Genomic DNA, 12,751 nt, shown 5'->3' on the forward strand with positions numbered 1-12,751 from the left:
TGAACCTTTTCCTTTTAGATAGCAATAACATATATTAATAATAATTATTAAAATATAATATAAAATATACATTAACTATATGTCTTATATATAACTTGTATAACTATATCTTAATCCCATTTCAAAACATTGAATACAGAACACAATGATTGTCTATAAAATGTTTAATACATAAATATAAAATGTGAGCACAGGCACCAATGGACAGAGAAAAAGGAAAATTGTTTGTTATCATTCAAATAAATAAATAAATAAACAATCAAATAAATAAATTCATTCATTAATCTATACATTTCCATCAACCTTTAACAGAATGTAGCTGAATATCTATCATTTTTATATTATTTTTAATAATTTAATTTTTAATTTATATATAATTTTTAAGATAATGTTTAAACAGGACATTTTTATTTTTCAAATAATGTTAAGAGTGTTTCTCGGCTTTGAAGCATATTCAAGGTTGAAGATTAAGTACATTGTCATTAGAATAACATGGTCATATGACCTGGTCATATCGTCTACTTCACAGACTTTCTCCCCTTGCATCATTATTTCTAAAACAGACCGCATCCAAGTGTAACCCGTGTGGCTCGCTTATGCCCAGCGTGATGTGCGGCCAGCGACACCGGGTATTAAAACTTGGTCTGCGTTGTGTTACGTTGTGTTGAATGAAGAGACAGACACGGGACAGCAAGCAGTCGATTCACTGGATCTTTTTACTGAGTAAAAGAGAAAAATAAGCAGCCTCAGATTGAGTGGCCCTTATATGACTCTCTTCCATCGAATCACATTTCAAAAGGGCGGAAGAAAACATGAACATAAGGAAAATAATATAGAAAACATACCTGTTTAACAGAGACAAATAAGCAGCCTCAGATCCAGTGGCCCTTATAACACTATAAAACAAATATGGTGCGCCTCCATTACCATGTGCTTGTTTCACATAAAAGACAGAAATATACCTCAAAGAATGTAAAATATCAAAAATAATCCCAAGGATAGATAAAACAGTACTTTACACATAAGTTTGGGTTGAAATAAAGATATAAAAGATATAATTAACATTAGGATTAAATAAAATTAACAGGATGACAAAAAGAAACCTACCTCTTCCATCGAATCACATTTCAAAAGGGAAGAGGAGGAGACAGGACAGGAAATTAGGTCATACTGTGACCTCGCATCACTTAAAGGAGAAGCGCACCTTTAGATCAGGTATCATAAAACGTATATGAACAATTTTGTGTGAATTATAACAATATTTACTAGTATACTTTGTATACCTGTTACACAAGGCACATCCATTTACAGTATATACAGCACAGGGTTGGGTGTACGTGGTTCCTAAACAAGAAGAGAATAATGTTATATTCAATATAACATGTATGTATTCAATATAAATGTATTAAATGATACATAATTTCCATTATTATTTGCTTTTAAGTCACAATTTGAAACACAATTTTACTCACAACTGAGGGGACATTAAGGGCTGGATATCATGATAATATTTCCTTTGTGGAGTGATGTTTCATATAGTCTGTCCTCTCACTCTTTGTCCGTGTCATTTAGTCCTCTAAAAGGATTTGGTGATCATCAAGCATTTGGTTTTCATTTTATCCAAGTGGATCCCAACGCTGTAATCATCTTCTCCTGAATAAATCTACCCACAAAAATATGTCTGCTATTCTTAAAAAACTTAAGTTGATTCTGTCTGGGACACTTACCCCAACTGCCCTTGACCTCTTTTGATACACATCTTGGTCAGACAGATTGTCCATCTAAAAAAACAAAAGAAATATATTATTACGCAAGTGTGTAATTTTAGAGAATGGTGGAGAGTAAAAACAGTTCTCTATATTTCCAGGTCTCCAACAAGCGAACAATTAAACAAGGTGTGTTCAGCCATTGTTACAAAATACCAGTGCCCGGTTGCATAAAGAGAGTATTTTTGGTGTTCCAGAAAAACAAAAATAAGGACTTAAATAGTGATGATGAGTGTGTCGAATCAGCGGTTCGGAGCGCCAAAGTCACATGATTTCAGCAGTTTGGTGGTTTGACGCGCAATCCGAATCATGATTCGACACGCTGATTCATAACGTTCTGAAGCTTAAAGGGGGGTATAATGCTATATTCTGACTTATTTACACTGTTAAAGGGTTGGATTCTCATGCTAAACATGGCCAAAGTTTCAAAATACGAGTTGGACGAATGACGGAGTACTGTATTTCTGTGCCAAAAATACTACACCAGCTTCCTGCAGCAGTATTTTGAATTCGGCCATCACTAAATAAGTTGTTATTTAGTTTTTTTGGCACACCAAAAATATTCTCATGGCTTTATAATATTAATATTGAACCACTGTACTCACATGAACTGATTTAAATGTGTTTTTAGTACATTAATGGATCTTGAGAGAGGAAATGTCATTGCTGGCTATGAAGGCCTCACTGAGCCATCGGATTTCAACTAAAATATCTTAATTTGCATTTCGAAGATTAATGAAGGTGTTACAGGTGTAGAACGGCATGAGGGTGAGTAATAAATGACATTATTTTCATTTTTGGGTGAACTAATCCTTTAAGGTGCTTTATGCAACCGGGCACAGATAAGAGACAAGACTGGAAGAGTGTATGTAAGAACATGTCAAAGAGCCCTTCAGTTTATATATATTAGCCATGTAAGTGAAAAGGTGTTATTTCATTTGGCATACTTACATCTACAATACTTGCCAAATTTTTAGTGTCACAAGTCCTTGGACCCTTGGTAAAATACCCCATTTCCTTACTTTGCTAAACCTGCTACGAATTTAATTTAGTCTTTCAATACCAGTCAAATGTGATCTTTCTTGAATTAGTTTTTAAGCATCTCATGCCATGTGTCGCTTACCTGGTTCCTTACCTGTTCGTCTCATAATTGAGATCCCTCACTTTCATCATCCTTTGTCTTCAGTCCAGACCAATCCGCTCACCATCATCTACAAATACAAAGAGACTGTTATCATCCAGCTAAGTTCATTCAACCTGTCATTATTCAATCTACTAACCTGTTTATTCTCCCCATCTCTGCCACCTGCAATAATAAACCTTTGTGAACTGTATTACCTCTGTTGTCTCCTTCTGTCCGTGACACCATGACTCCTTTAAAAATAATATTATGTAAAATACTATAAAAGGTTTTATGAAACTGCAGGGCTCTTTGACACGTTCTTACATACACTCTTCCAGTCTTGTCACTTGTCACCAGGGCTAAACTAACCTTGTTGTATTGTTTGCTTGCTTTACCTGAAATTAAAGAAAGGCAAAATTATGCACTTACCTGTACTTCACTGTTGGAATTATGTGCACATCTGATCAAACAGATTATTTTTTAACTCCATTTGCTTTGTGATAAAAAAAAGTAATAAATACATTTTATAAAGAAAAAAAATCTCCACTCTCCTTAAGTTTTTTTGTATTGCTAGTGGGGTAGCTGATAAATTTCTGGTCACCCTGTTTGAGCAATACGTTGTGTTGAGATTGATCCATGTGAAATACCAAATCAAGTCCTACAGAAACAAAAAACTGCAGAGAGGTGCATGTTATAATGGTACTACTAACAGCTCAGTAATTTGTAATGATAGCAATATAGTTTAGCTAAAAGTATGTGGAAACCTAACCATCACACCTATACAAGTTGATGGGCATCCCATTCCAAAACGGGAATGCAATATAAGTTTAAAGCAATGTAAGTTGTTTTGGATAACAGTGTCAACTAAATACATACATGTGAGAAAATGCTAGTCACTGAATTCTTCAGTACAACCTATTAAGTATTTAAAAAATGTAAATAATAATTAATAGAGGTGTCCACATACTTTTTTAAAACTTTAAGAGTAGATGTAATAAACTTACACATGAATGGTGTTTGTGGTCTTGGTAGGCATCTCAGTCTTTAGGTTTTCTTCTAATCTTATGAATTTAACTTGATCCTTCAATTTAGGGAATATTTTAGGTATCATAGTTTTCAGTTAGGTTCATTCAAGTGTCCGCATCAATTCCATTGTCTGTTAAAACAACAGGATTCAATAGGAGAATGTCATATCTTCTTAATTGTGAAAATGTCTGTTTTGCTGCAATGGGGAAGTTAAACAGAGTGTGCATTTTTGTGAGATAAACCTTGAAATGTAGGGATGATCACCTGGAAACTGTTGCCATCAACCAGTCAGCCACATGGATTTTCCAGTGAATCAGCTCTGAGCTCATTCTTGCCTCTATATGCAGAGAAATATTGCAATTTAGAAAACAATGCGTTATAAAATATGAATAAAAATAAACTTTTCATTTTTACTAAATTCTCTCTCTCTCTCTCTCTCTCTCTCGAGCGCGCGAGCAAACACACGCGCACACACAGTAAGGATAAAAAACGGGAAATATCTTGAAATAGTACATGTGGGAAAGGTGTAGTAAGTGGTACACCCGGAATTATTTCTCCAGGCCGTTAAATTGACAATATTGTGGCCGCATTAACACGACGTGTCTGCTTAGGCCCGTCGTCATTTATTCATTATCACACACCTTAAAGTTTATGACATTAAATAGGTGTTTCATAGCTTTTCAAAAAGTTAATAGTTTATTTGAGACGTTATGTTGTCTTACCTCAGATTTTTGTGTCGTTCCGCTCAGTCCCACTCGGGCCCGCTGCTGCCGCTTCAACATTTGTAACGGTTTTTTCCACGTGACCACTGACATCATTGCGCGAGAGAGACTTGTGGAGATTCAGTGCATTGCGTTGCGTACCAAAGCCCAGATGAAAACATTTAAAGCATTTTGAAGGATTTGCTTATTCATGCTTAAAAACGAAACAATATTAATAATCTCGTTTACTTTTAGTGAAAATAATGTACTTTTGAATTGCTAGTTATTTGTCAGTATTCTTATTTTGTAAAAACATTTAGGCACAAGCAATCTCAGCACAATGATTAACAACAGCTGTAGTAAAAGCAATAGTAGTAGTAGTAGTAGTAGTAGTAATGATAATAATAAACTAAATAAAGAAAAAAATAATCTTCCTGATGAAACCTTACACAATACAATTATGAAATGTTTTCTAAAACATGAGCTAATAACAAAGTAGATAAAGTTGGAACAGAAGGACAGATGAAACACGTAAAATAAATTGCCTGTGCATCACACTTTACTCATGATTTTTGCTCTAAAACTGCATAGTGTCCTTTTCAATTGGGGAATATTTTTTCGGTTGTCTAAGCGAAAGATATTGAACACAGTCTATTTTAGGGGCTAAGAATTTCACGTCACCTCTCCATTTAACATTGAACAGCTTCTTGTCCATTTATGAATGTAAAACTGAATTTTTATTCTTGGTCTTCTTAGTTTATGCTTTAAAAATGGACAAAAAACATGGTGTCTTTCAATGTTATGATGCAATTTATAGAAATGTGCGGGGAGGTCGGGGGGTACAGATGAAACACTGTATCGACTGTACACTCCAATCATATTAGAAAAGGTTCATAAACGAACCTTAACTATACACAGGTTCTAATATGAACCCTGTTACCACAACAAAGGTTCTAAAAAGAACTTCCAAATAACCAGTTTACCTGTAAGTTCAACTTTGAACCTTTTTGATAGTTAGAAGTTCATATTTGCACTGTAAAGTTCTTTATTGAACTCCAAAGGTTCGACCTCTTCTAAGAGTGTAGTAACTCTACACACAAACATAAAATGATGAGCCACATACACACCAAACTGTGAAAAATGTAAAACTCTACTGTCTTGTGTCTTTTGCTTGTTCAGTGTGCAGTGAAGTGTACAGGAGTTTGTCATAGCACTCATATGTACATTTGCACAAATACACTGTATATACAGTATGTATGCACAACTGATGCATTTTACGCAGGTATGAACTGAACTGAATTAATACTGAACTGACTTGAGCTGTATAATGACACTATTGGCTTCTAAGAGATGCTTGACAGCAGAATCTGAATGCTTCATTTGCTCACAATACCACCTGGTGGTCAAAGAGTGTAAAACAGGCTATTATAAATGGCCTTACGTGATGCACTGTATTTTGCGCCAGTTAAGGCTTAGAAATAACGATGGAAAAGGAAAAGAAAAAAACACATAAATTGTCCCCTCAGACTACTGTTTATATGAATATAATGTGTATTTTCTGGTGGTATACAATGATTGTAGCTATAACATAACTGTGTGATAAACGTTTTGGCTTGAAATGAATGGGGCTATTAAATGTGTGTAGCCTAAATCAATTCTTTTGTCATAATAGGCAGGAGGGGCGACATTCTAAACCACACATTTTGTAAACTTTGTGCAAGTGTTATGCCGGTGAAAGCTTAACCTCGGTCAGTATTCAAAGTGAAAGTAAAAAGTGGCGGAGCTGTCTGACTCTGCATTAACGCAGCATATTCTGTCAGTGACGAACTTCAACATAATATGCTGATAACGGTAGACTATTGTAGCACACGTGACCACAATATGTATAAACCACTTTCTAATACCTTGGACCAGATCAGAAGTCTACGTTCGCTCTTGAGCCAGCGTTGCAGCAAGACAAGGGAAATGACGACAGGGGACAGTATTATAATTGAAGAGGTAAGTATTTTTCTTTAGTATTTCTTTTATCATATAGTTTCGTTAAGGGGAAAAAACCAACAACTGGAAAAACCCCAAAATGACAGCAAAAATAAAACAGGAAAAAAAATAACAACAATAATACAATTCACAAAAGAACCCTTTTTGTTGAACTTCTTGAAATAAAGCTTTTTATACCCCTGTGACTCTTTGTGTATTATTTATTTCTGTAGTTGATTGTATAATATTTATATATATAATATTATTATTATTGTTGTATTATATTAGTTTATCTTATACTTTATAATATTATAGTAGTTCAGTTATTTAATTAGTATGTTATTCTTTAATTAGTTTTAGTATTCTTAATTTACTCAGTCTAATTTCTAAATCTGGTTTATAGCTATGTATCTTTAAACAACCTTTTCTTTTTTTTCCCATATAAAATGGCAACCAACTCAACCTTTGTGGTTTCTTTTCAGAACAATATCAATAATACAAAAATAAAAAAACAAAATTACAGTAATGGGACAATGTCAATGAAGAAAATGTCAAATGACACCGAATCAGAGTCCTTTTCAATGAATTGTCTTTGCTGGAAATGACTCAAGCAAATTAAACAGGACTTAAGCTCAGTTCAGTGTCCTGTTCCAGTGTTCAGGTAAAGAACACTGGTACGCAACTCCAAGATGGAAAAATTATGGGGGAAAAAAAAGGAAAAATAGGAAAAATGTTCTTGTTCTCACAATACGTGTGATCCTACCACTTCGAAGAACAAATGTAATGTTGTCCAAGCTCGAGAAAACCAGGTTGGCCCGCCAGTTTCCACCAATGTCGAGCACTCCTCATTGAAGGCAGAAACGTTCTAACTCAGAACTCCAAGAAACTCCTCGTTCAATTTCAAAAAGATGCAGAAGTTTGGGACATCAAGATAGAGAAAAGGAGAAGAAAAAAACAACAAAAGGGAGGAAGAAAAAAAAAAAAAAACCCAACCAAGGATAAATCGGAAAAGATCAGAAATGGAATAGATGTATCGAGGTAATCTGCTCTATGCAGTTTTCATCAGACAAATCGTCTCAACTTCTTACTCAATCTTTATGTATTTTAGAACCGTGATTAACATGCATCACTGCTCAATCGGCCAATTCACTTCCCTCCGTGACGAGAGGCTGTGCAACTCTGCCGAGCGCGAGAGATGATGCAACACGCTAAGGGCGGAGCTATTCTTAATTGTTTCATTTAATTATTTTTTCAATTTGTAACATTTTCTATATTTCTACAATAATATTTAATTTCTTAAACATTAAAATAAATCAATAAAATTGTTTTCATGTGCATTTTAATTTCTCTTTTTTTTTTCAGGTTTTGCTATAGTAACCTATAGGTTACACCATATTTTACTGTCATAATTTATTCCATTATTTCTCAAGTGGCCCGTACATGTAAAAATGAGAAGAATATTTCGTAGGCCTATTAAAGTTGTTTTTATACCCAGCCAGCACAGCTATGTGGGGCCCAGATGGGTGTCTCCTGGGCTGTCTACGGTGTTTCTTGATCCTTGTTATTCTGGTAGCCTGTTTTCTCCTTGTGTATACCCCAGTGTTTCTCATGTTCTTTGTCTGGTGTTGTTCTTCCATGGATGTTATGTGTGTGCGGTTGTTGTCAGTTTTTCCTTGCCCATGTCTGGATTTATCAGTTTTGCCTGGATTTACTTTGATTTATGTTTGTTTGAATAAATGATTGCTGCATCTGGATCCTACTCCTCTGAAACAGCCACCGTTACAATCAGAATCACAAAATTGATTATAATCATCATTAATACATGAAACCTTATCATGAATGCACAAAAGAAAATCATCACATTTTTCTTGAGAAAACTGAGAAGTATACAATTTTTTTGTAAAAAGAATATACAAAGGTTGAGATCATTCCTGGATCTGTACATAAAACACTATTAACATTTAAAGCAGAGAGAGATGTATTTTTACGATTTCTTTTCTCTAGAGCAAAAAAGTAAATAGTGTTTCTTTCACCCTTCTCGATCCACTTCGCTCTAGAGCATATAAAAGCACCTTTAACAATCACTGTGTACACATTTTCAATGTGCGATTGACATACGCTCAATTCAACCTCATCTTCTTTACTGGGATTTTCTTTCTGCATTAACAAATCTAATCTATGAATGAATTCAAATTCTTTCATTTTTTCTCTTTTAATTCGTTTATTTCTATTAAAGGTGCGGGCATTTAAAGGGGATGTGCGCTGAATCACCGCATTTTTAATTATGCCCCGAAATAGGCAGTTAAAAAATTAAATAATAAAAAATCTATGGGTTTTTTTTTAGCTTAAACTTCACAGACACATTCAGGGGACACCTTAGACTTATATTACATCTTGTGAAAAAGGGTTCTAGGGCACCTTTAACAGCAAGGTCTCTAACTTTAAATTTAAAGAACTCCCAACTAGAGCCAAGGTCGTCTTCAGCGTTACTGAACATAGAATTAGACAGCTGAATTACATCATTAAAATTAGCGTCTTCCAAAAGACCGTTGGTAAATTTCCAATAACTCCTTGTTCTATTTAACTTTTTATATTGTGCAAGATCTAAAGAAATTAACATGTGGTTAGTAAATGGGGCAAACTGATGATTAACAGCATGAACATCTTGTGAATTAGAAACATGTGAATTAGAAGTAGTTCTTGTAGGAAATCTATCTTGTGCATCGTCAAGAGTTTCATTAAAATTTCCAGCTATAATCAAATAAGCGTTAATAAAGCAATTCTGTAAACTTTTAAGCTTAGCTCCCAGTTCTTTAAATTTCAACATGTTCTCCAACCAATACGCCTATATAAGTCGTATGTCACTTCCCTGAAATACGACCCATAGGAGCGTTTACTAAGGTTGTGCCCCTAATCGACAACAGGACACTCATTTTATCTGCGTCATATTTCAGGTTTCGCGTAGCTCAATTGGCAGAGCATTGCAATAACAATATGCAATCGTGATCATGCGATCGCAGGTTCGATCCCAGGGAGCGCATGTGCTCATAAAGTCTACAGTATATTCACTATAAATCACTAAGGGTAGGTTTAGGGATGGAGTGGGTGTAGTCGTTAATAAAAAAAAAATGAGTTTTGCTAAATGGAAATAGGAGAAATGGTGTAAAAACTCCACACATTGCATTTAAATGAGCACACATTTTGATTCGTAACGACAGTCATACGTAGAGGTGGGAAGTCCAGGGGTCAGAGAGTAAAAGTCCTGCCATTTTTTTTTTCCACCCACTGAAGCATTAATGAGATAAATAAGTGTTTAATTGAGTGATGATTGACCATTATTGAAGACACCTGATGATAACAAGCAGAATCACCAAAGGAGAAAAATCACTATTTTTAAGTTACCATCATCAGGGTCAGGGTTTGTTTTAGTTGAGCTCTTGACCCTTGACTTTTTGATGTTAGATTTTGTTTTGGCAGTTTTATCTGCATTATAACCAATCAGACAAGCAAAGTCAAAAGATGATCTGGTGGTGTTAGTTATGGTTTCACATAAAAACAAATATCATTATTTGGTCTGAAATTTTTTTTGAAAAAAAAAAAAGGTTTATTTTAGGCCCACTAGTGATGGGATTTAAGGCTCTTTGAGGGGATCCGGATCTTCGCAATCCGTTCCTTTCAAAGAGCCGTTCAAAAGAACGGCTCTTTTGGCTCTTTTTAAATATTTAGTCAGTTTTAAGAAGCCAGCTTGGGGGCATCTCAGTTTATCCTGGAAATAATCACTGGGAGGAATGATGAGGTGAGATTTGTAGTCAAATAATTAAAACTCGGATATCACACACCAATATCTGAGTTTGAATTATTCTGAAATATTGATTATTACCTCATTTGTCATGTGTGGACTATATTCCATAGGGTTGCACAAATCCCTCTGCTTAGACAGTGACATCACTATTTTGGATTTACCTTTAGTACAAAGTGTGTGTGTGTGTGTGTGTGTGTGTAAAGCTACGTTGACTTATGTTATTCATACAATACCTACTCACAAATAAACATCAAAAACAAAGCCGGCTGCAATGAATTTCTGTGCAAAAAAGCTTTTACTACAAACACTTCCACACAAGAACATTGTTATCACACAAGATGTGTGTGTCTTCATCCTTTCGAAGTCCGAACGACCCGCTATTACTGACGTTGGCACTGAGACAGAGAGGCAATCGCACGTGTTTTTTTTTTTTTTTTTAACTGGAGTAAGCATGTGACGGCAGCGTGCACACGTCATGGCTCCGCTCCTACCCAATGACAGAGGAACGCAGGGTTTTTTTCCACTGGAGTACTCACGTGAAGGATGCGTGCACAACTAATAACTAATATCATCACGCTATAAAGGGTTGGCCTGCGCTGGGTGCGCCCCTCCCCTATAACTGTTCTGTCTCGCGGAGGAGCTCATTTGTGTGCATCTGTGTGAAACACGCATAGGAAAAAAGAACGACGGAAAGAACGGCTCCCCTCCAGCCGCGACTCGGCTCCCATCGTTCATGTTTATGAGCCGTTCAAAAGAATCGGTTCGTTCGCGAACGTCACAACTCTAAGGCCCACACAGACATCAAGAATCAGCGTTTGAATCTCAACAACGGTGACAAGCAACATATTCTGATAAACAGCTCTCACTATTTAATCAATACGCCTATATAGGTTGTTTGTCACTTCCCTGAAATACGACCCATAGGAGTGTTTACTAAGGTTGTGCCCCTATCAACAACAGGACACTTTCATTTTAATGCATTGTTCCCTTTTATCTCTGTCATATTTCAGGTTTCGCATAGCTCATCTTAGTTATATTTACATTATTGATTCCAGCAGCACTGTGATTCTACAGCAGAAAATCAACTATATCAATACAAAAAAATATATATTTTTTTTAAAGTTATGATTTAACAAGTTTAATTTAAACATACAGACATCAAGAATCAGTCTGTGAATCTCAACAGTGGTGAGAGTAATAAAGCATGTTGCAATGAATTCTGGGTGCCACCAATCAATATTCATCCATGCCTCCCATCATGCATTGCTGCATGAATAAATTATGAGCTGAATTGTCTTAGAAATTTTCTTTATTCTCACTATTTAAATTTTGCTGGGGGTTTTTTTGTGACTTTTTAGTAGCTTGTTTTCTAATGTTCAGAGTTGATCTGTTTATCAGAATATGTTGCTTGTCACCGTCATTGAGATTCATACGCTGATTTTTGATGTCTGTGTGTGCCTAATAGAGGTGTGCGATACCGCTAGATTTGGTATCGATCCGATACCAAGTAAATACAGGGCCAGTATCGCCGATACCGATACCAATACCGATACTTTTTAATAATTAAGGTGGATGCGTCTTCAACCTAAATCTAAATGAATTTTCATGACTTTTAATTTGTTTTTGTGATTTGCATTTTGGGTTATTAATCAGTACTACAAAAGCTTTTGTTCAGAAACAACTTTTGGTTACTTCTGTTTTATTTAAATAAACAAAGTTACAAAATGATTAGTTCACAAATATAAAAAATGTAAAAACAAATTCTCTTTTCAAGTAGCATGTTAACAAAAAATGTTTCTCCTCTTTAGTGCACTTCTTTTCAGGATTTTTTTCTTAAATAAACAAAGTCACAAAGTTTTACTTCACAATAAATATAAAAAATGTAAAACAAATTCTCCTTGTAATACGATATAATGAGTACAAAATAACGTTTCTCCTCTTTAGTGCACTTCTTTTCAGGGTTTAAAAAAAATAAAATAATCATAAATAAAAACCAATTACTGTAAATACAAAATATAAAATGTAAAAATTAAGCAACACCCAAAGCCTTCAGTTGAAAGAAATACTCCCAGAATGCCCTGTGGTCCCTGTTCCCCTGTGCAGAAAAGAGGTTTTGGTTAGAGGTTTTTGTTCAGGAACAGAATCATGTTCACATTTTTTGCCTTTATTGCAGATCGCCTGTGACTAATTAACTGTCCTGCCTTTGAAAAAATCCTCTCAGCTGGCATTTACGTTGCCTGCGTTGTAACTGCTGTTAGAAATGCGCGCCTGACTGCTGGTGGTAGCGCTAGTGGTGAGGGGAAGCAGTGTCGAGCACGAGCAGCACTCTTGAGAGCTTGCTCTGCTCTGTGACAGC

At 35.3% G+C, this 12,751-nt stretch overlaps 2 long non-coding RNA genes across 3 annotated transcripts; both read right to left on the reverse strand.

Moving 5' to 3' along the window:
• Nucleotides 1–229: 229 nt before the first annotated feature.
• LOC137004725 (uncharacterized) lies at nt 230–3,298 on the reverse strand. 2 transcript variants are annotated; one of them, XR_010892174.1, is made up of 6 exons: nt 1,728–3,298; nt 1,473–1,637; nt 1,284–1,344; nt 1,108–1,186; nt 846–896; nt 230–719 (listed from the first exon to the last, which is right to left on the reverse strand). It is a non-coding gene; the product is annotated as an uncharacterized lncRNA (long non-coding RNA). The 2 variants fall into 2 exon arrangements; XR_010892173.1 differs by having other exon boundaries at nt 1,473–3,298.
• A 274-nt stretch (nt 3,299–3,572) lies between these two features.
• LOC137004727 (uncharacterized) lies at nt 3,573–4,978 on the reverse strand. The gene is made up of 3 exons (XR_010892175.1): nt 4,638–4,978; nt 4,180–4,252; nt 3,573–4,045 (listed from the first exon to the last, which is right to left on the reverse strand). It is a non-coding gene; the product is annotated as an uncharacterized lncRNA (long non-coding RNA).
• Between the last annotated feature and the right edge of the window lie 7,773 nt (nt 4,979–12,751).

This window comes from Chanodichthys erythropterus, chromosome 17 (assembly GCF_024489055.1).
Source record: "Chanodichthys erythropterus isolate Z2021 chromosome 17, ASM2448905v1, whole genome shotgun sequence".
Lineage (NCBI taxonomy): Eukaryota > Metazoa > Chordata > Actinopteri > Cypriniformes > Xenocyprididae > Chanodichthys > Chanodichthys erythropterus.